At 37.1% G+C, this 6,652-nt stretch overlaps 1 non-coding gene across 1 annotated transcript; it reads right to left on the bottom strand.

Annotated features, from left to right (window-relative positions):
* Positions 1-1,568: 1,568 nt before the first annotated feature.
* LOC131241770 (small nucleolar RNA R71) lies at positions 1,569-1,675 on the bottom strand. Its single transcript, XR_009169336.1, has one exon. It is a non-coding gene; the product is annotated as a small nucleolar RNA R71 (small nucleolar RNA).
* Between the last annotated feature and the right edge of the window lie 4,977 nt (positions 1,676-6,652).

Genomic DNA, 6,652 nt, shown 5'->3' with positions numbered 1-6,652 from the left:
TAATGAAGATTTCATGTGCCAAATATCTAAAAAACCAAGTACAAAAGAGAGAAAATGTTGGTAAAATCATAAAGTACATTAACAGAAATAACAGACTATTTAGTCCCACCTGAGGTTGGTTCGATCCGACCAAATGTGCACAGAATAGTTCGACAACAAAATGTGATTTTTAGAATTAATTCGGCTTGATTCTTAGGTGCGACCGAAGCCATATTTAGTGCCATTGAAAGAAAGTTCAATGCGACCTCAGGGAGACAGAGACTTCAGACCTATATTAGAGAAATTTGATTGCAACCGAAAGAAGGTTCAGTGTGACCGAAGGTATATTCGGCTACAACTGAAGGCTATTGTCGGTTCGACCGAAGTGTAACATAAGTGCGTAAAATTAATGTTCAAATTTATTTTGGTATGTGAAAGATGATTTAACTGCTCTATTATCCGACTGGATAGGATAAAACTTTGAGTTGAGTTGTATGATTAAATCAAGTGAATTAAACATTAAGACTAACTATAAGTGGACCCTTGGTACTCTAGTGCTGTATCTCTATTGATTTCTCTCTTTACTTTATTCAATTACATCATTATTTCTTAAATAATATTTCATAAGTTAGTTTTACTTATAGTTATAGTTCTAAAGTGTTATAGAAATCGCACAATTATAAGTCCATGTGGACTTGACATCGGTCTCATCGAGTTATTACTATATCATAACCCTGCACTTGGGGTTTGCATCAATCAAGTTTTTGGTGCCATTGCCGATGATTTTGGCTACATCTTTCTAAAATACCTTAATATTAGAATTGGTGTAGGATTGGGATTAGTTTTTAATATGTTTCTAGAATAGGTTTTTCTAAAGTTTTAGACACTAATATTGCTTCTCTTATTTTGTAAAATCTAACATAGAATCACTAATCAGGTAGTATCCTTCCAACCCTCTTGCTTTAGTTATTTCAGATTTTTTTCCTGTAGTTTTTATTTTTAGAAGTATGTTTAAGTTTAAAATTATGGTTGAGAGTGGTTCATGCCCAAGTGGGTTCGTGATAACACTCTCCGTCTCTTAAATGAATTAGGATTAGTTGAAGGGTTGCCTATCCATCACCAGATTAGAGAACACCTAAGATCCTCTAACTTGGCCAAGTATATTGCTAAGAATCAACATCAAAATGTGCTGTTGAACAACAAGATGAAAATGAAGTACAAAACGTCCCACCAGCTAGAACTCTATATGACTATTTACAACCAGCTAGGATGAGCCCACCTTCCTGCATGATCTTTCCAATAATGTAGGAAACATGAATTTTAAGCTGGGAGTAATCCAACTACTTCTAAAATTTCATGGACTAGATTATGAGAGTCCATACCTACATCTCAAAGAGTTTGACGAGATTCTAATGACCTCATACTTCAACAATATGTTAAATGACACATTGAGATTAAAATTGTTCCATTTCTTATTGAAGGAAAAGGCTAAGTCTTGGCTTCACTCCTTGAGACCAAGATCGATTAGAGAATGGGCTGGCATGACTCGTGAGTTCCTTAAAAAGTTCTTCTCAGTTCATAAGACCAATACCCTTAGAAGAGTCATTATGAACTTCTCACAGAAAGAGGAAGAAACTTTCTTCTAATGCTGGAAGACTTTTAAGGATCTCCTAAGTGCTTGCCCACATCATGGATACGAAGTTTAGCGGGTCATAAGCTTTTTCTATGATGGACAAACTTCACCCATGTGCCAATTTGTAGAGATGATGTATAATTTGGAATTCATGAACAAAGATCCCGATGACGCGTAGGACTATTTTGACATTCTAGCTAAAAACGCATAGTCATGGGATACTTCAGCCAAGTCAACCAATCTCAAGTCGACTCAGTCTAAAGAGAGTGGAGGAATATACATCTTAAGGGAAGAAGACGACGTTAGTACTAGGGTGGCTAACCTTACGAGAAAGGTCGAGGCCATGAAACTGAAGAAAGTAGAAATGGTCAAACTTGAGGAGACCATTGAAACTGTTTGTGGTATGTGCGCAAGTAATGTACACTTGACATAGGAACATCCTATAATTCCTGCATTCCAAGAGTTGTTACATGAGCAATCTAATGAAGTAAACAATTATCAAGGGCTGTTCATTGCTCCCATATCAAACACGTACAATTCTAGTTGGCGCAACCACTCGAACCTAAGCTAGAGGAATATGTTAACAGCTAATGTAGACAAAAATCGTCAAGGGTCTCTTCCTTCCATCCTCATTCCACTACTAACTTAGAAAAGAAACTAAGATTAAAAATTCATTTATGATCAAAAGTAGTTCAATCAGAATACTTTATAAGAATTTTAGGATATTAAAACATCAATGGGAGTGTTTGCATCATCTATTCAAAGATTGGAGTCACAACTTAATGTTAGGGAGAAAGAAACTCTTTCAGCCCAACATCTACCTAATGTAAAGCCACAATGTGAGATAAGCGACCCTAGCTCTTCAATTCTGCATGTTGAGCAAGTAAAGTCCATCACCACTCTTAAAAGTGAAAAAATAATTGACAAAAATTATCCCGACATTACACATGGGAAAGAACTGGAAAAAGATTACAAGCCGGTTGTGCCATTCCCACAACGGTTGATCTCATCAAAACCTCTACCCAACACTCAGGTTATCTTAGAGGTTCTAAAATAGTTGAAAAGCAACATCCCTCTTTTAGATGCCATAAAACGAATTCCATCATATGATAAATTCATTAAAGATCTTTGTATGACTAAGAGACAATACAAAACTCAGAAAAAATATTTATAACAGAAAAAATAAGTGATAGATCAAATAAGATGTGCCAAAAAAAATACAAAGATCCTGGTAGCCCAACTATCTCATGTGTGATTGGGGACCATCGGATTGAGCATGCAATACTTGATTTGGGGGTGAGTGTGAATTTGATCCCCTACTTGGTTTACGAACAACTTGGCCTAGGTGAATTAAAATCCACTAAGACCACACTCCAAATCGCTGATTGTTTGATTCGTATATCGAGAGGAATGATAGAGGACGTGCTTGTCTAAGTCGATAAATTCTACTATCAAATAGATTTTATTGTTTTGGATATGCAACCCATCATTGATGCTAACACTCATATTGATGACATCCTTGGTCGACCATTCTTAGCCACATCAAATACTATATTCAATTATAAGAATGTGATTATGAAACTATCCTTTGGGAACATGACACTTGAGCTGAATGTGTTCAACATGTGCAAATAATAGGATGATAGTTGTAGTATACAACTCGGGTTCCAAGAACCCGAGTGTTAACCTTTAAAGAAAACTAAATTTCATGTATATTTTTTTTTTCTTCTTTTCTTTTCATTTTCAGAGTGAGTGGTTTGGAGGAAGAGAAACAAATCAAGAATGAAGGAAATTTACATACACATTTAGAATATACGAGTGACTGTCCATAGGGCTTATACAAACCAATGTCTCAATATTCACAATTACAAAAGGAAATAATTTAACACATGAAACCAAATAAATTGTCACTAGTTTTGAACTGCAAGATTATGCAGCTACTCTTGGGCATATAGAGCCATGCATCCTTGGTGTTTGTACCTTGTTCCTCATCAACCTGAACATGAATATCATTTAAACCACATGCACTACCTATACGGTTATATATTCAAAGAATGAGTGACCAACTTAGTGTGATTTCTCTTCAAAATTATACACCACTACATTAGTTAAGGATAGTTTAAACAAGAAAACATACAAAATAATCTATGATACAATTTTATTTAAATGCATGGATACGTGAATGCACATCAACTAAGGGTGCTCATCCAGTTGGACAAATGAATGAACTTTTCAAACAGTCACCCCATTCATGCAAGAGAATGGGTCTTTCAAACAATCAACTCATTCACGTAAGAGAATGAACCTTTCAAATAGTTAGTCCATTTAAGCAAAAGAATGTGTCCTTCAAATAGTTGACCCATTCATGTAAAAGAATAAATCTTTCAAACATTGGTCCATTTAAGCAAAAGAATGAGCCTTTCAAACAATCGACTCATTTAATTTGCAAAAGGGGGTCGTTCGAGCAGTACACTAATCTTTCCAATAATCAACCAAACACTTGATAATGCCCATGTGCCAAATGAATGGACCTTTCAAATAGTCAGTCCATTCATGCACGAGGATGGATATTTCAAATAGTAAACCCATTCAAAATGCAAAAATGGTTGTTCAAATGGTACACTGATCTTTAAATAGTCAACCAAGTACCAGATAATGCCTAAGTGCCATGAATGCATGATTAACCCAACTATTATTATTCTAGTTGCAAACAACTAATTTAAGAAAGATCAAGGGTCACTATGGGGGGCTCGTCACCCATCATAGGTTGACAACTTGAGCATAGTGTCCTATACCACTATCCCTATCTCATGAGACTCCAACATAGGATGTTTATGGTAACCTCCTCAACCAGTGACCAACTAAAGTTTAGTAAATGAGACTTACTATCTCCTTGTTACATAAAAATAATCCATTAAGCTGCTTAGGGCAAATATGCAATCGAAGCCTCATATGACAATCAAATCGATGCCACATAGGGCAAATATCAAATCAAAACCACAAAGAGAAAATATCAAATCAAAGCTACAGAGGGAAAATAGTCCATTAAGGAATGCGACAAAAGGGGATTATCTCCAGAAGCCATATAGGCACAATGATCCATAAATGGTAAGTCCACCACAAAATTCCTTTTAATCCATTAAGCAAAATGGCCACTAGGTCGAGAGTCTATTATAATCACTATCAATCAAGTTACATCTCGAGTCTGGATGTACATTTATAAGTGGGATTTTCCACTAATAGATATAGCAATTCAAGTTCCAAAAGCAATCTATAAGTATGAGAATATATTCAAGTGCAACATATAGGTGTTTATACATGATATATGTTAAGCATATAATTTAAAGATTAACTATAATAACTAGCACAAGTAATCATGAAATAAAGATACCAATTATTAGTCAAAATTAAAGTAGAAACTATCACTTAAGCTAACATGAAAGTGGAAAGCCCATGGGAAAGAATCATCACCTTATGAGTCGAATCACCTATTAGTGTTGTTAGGGAATGCGTGTGCCCTTAGAATTGAATCTTAAGCTTGTGCAATTGGTAGGTTAGGTGGATCTTGATGACAATACGATCTTATCCTAATAGGCTCATTTAGCTCGGTCCACACATGATCACAAGCCGATACAAATTACCAAGAATCAACACTAAGATAATTTCAAAAATACTAAATGAGATCCACATATGCTAGGCTTGGCCCACATATTGCTGACCTAACTTGGTAGAGTGAGTTAAAATCAACTTGGAGCAATAATGATATAACTTGATGGTCAGTTGAGTTCAACCAAACCGAGTCAATGAACTCACTACTACTAAGGAGTTAGCTTTAGGCCAAGTTTTAGCCCACCACCTAAACAAACGAGTGGCTAATTAGGGAACTTACTAGCTAATAATTGAAGAAACAACCAACAACGACTCGATAAATCGATTTGAATTGACCCGGTGGCAAATCATGGCCAGAACTCGATAGTAACAACTAATTAATGGGCCAAACTCTCTCTTCTCCCTCTATCTATTTCTTCTTCTTTCTTTCTATTTTCTTCCTTCATTCTCTTCCTTCCCTCTTCCTTCTCACTTTTCTTCTTCTCCTCAAACTCCCTAGTAAGCTTGCTATATTTACGCCCGATCCAAGTAAACCGACTCGATCCTCACTCTCTCTCTCTCTCTCTCTCTCTTATTTTCTTCCTTTTTTTGATGGACTGACCCACCTAGTACTGGGCGTGTTTTACCCAGTCGGGACTCATCTCGACTCAAAGGGCAGCGAGTCAGCCCCATCGAGTTAGTCTCTCTCTCTCTCTCTCTCTCTCTCTCCCTCCCCCCCTCTCCTTCTCTTTTCTTTTCTCCTTTCCTCTTAATTTCATTCAAAAGGTTATCGGGGTGTCCAACAACCTCTCTTAGACTACACCAGAGCCTCAACTTGGCTAAAGACTGAGTCGAGCTAACGAGTTGATCTGACTTGGTTGGGTCGAGTCATCCGGCAACCAACACGGCTCTCTCTATATATACTCTCTTTCTATTCTTCTTATGCCTTCTATCTTCTCCTTCTCCTTCTTTGACTTGGGACAACAACAGAGTCAGGAGTTAGACGAAACTTGTCCGGCTCGACGCGGACTCAACACAGACTCGAGTTGGCGATGTGAACAGCATGTAACATTCGACCCAATGCTAATTTTATTGCATTTCCAAGCATGGAACCTGAGGAGCTTCTTGGATGGTGTTTCCATGACCAACCCATTACATGAAATAGATCCAAGATTAACGGCTATAACAAGAACTAACGACTGAGCTTTTAACAAGGAAGATGACCCACCATTAGTGGCAGATCATGGACACCCACATTTTTCTCCAAAATGATGCTTGGGAATGGTGCAAACATGCCCATGGGAGCTTGTAGGAGTGGCCTTTTGAAGCTTTGTGGAGATCTGGGTGGTGGTTTCGAAGTTGGAAGTATGCGAATGTGTTTTCTCCCGCAGCTGCAAGAAATGAAAGAGGACCCTGCTATTTTTCGATCCTCCTATTCTTATAGAAAATCTT

This window comes from Magnolia sinica, chromosome 3, assembly GCF_029962835.1.
Source record: "Magnolia sinica isolate HGM2019 chromosome 3, MsV1, whole genome shotgun sequence".
In the NCBI taxonomy this organism is placed as follows: Eukaryota; Viridiplantae; Streptophyta; class Magnoliopsida; order Magnoliales; family Magnoliaceae; genus Magnolia; species Magnolia sinica.
Note: the sequence above shows the minus strand (reverse complement) of the source record. Positions and strands in the feature narration are given on the sequence as shown.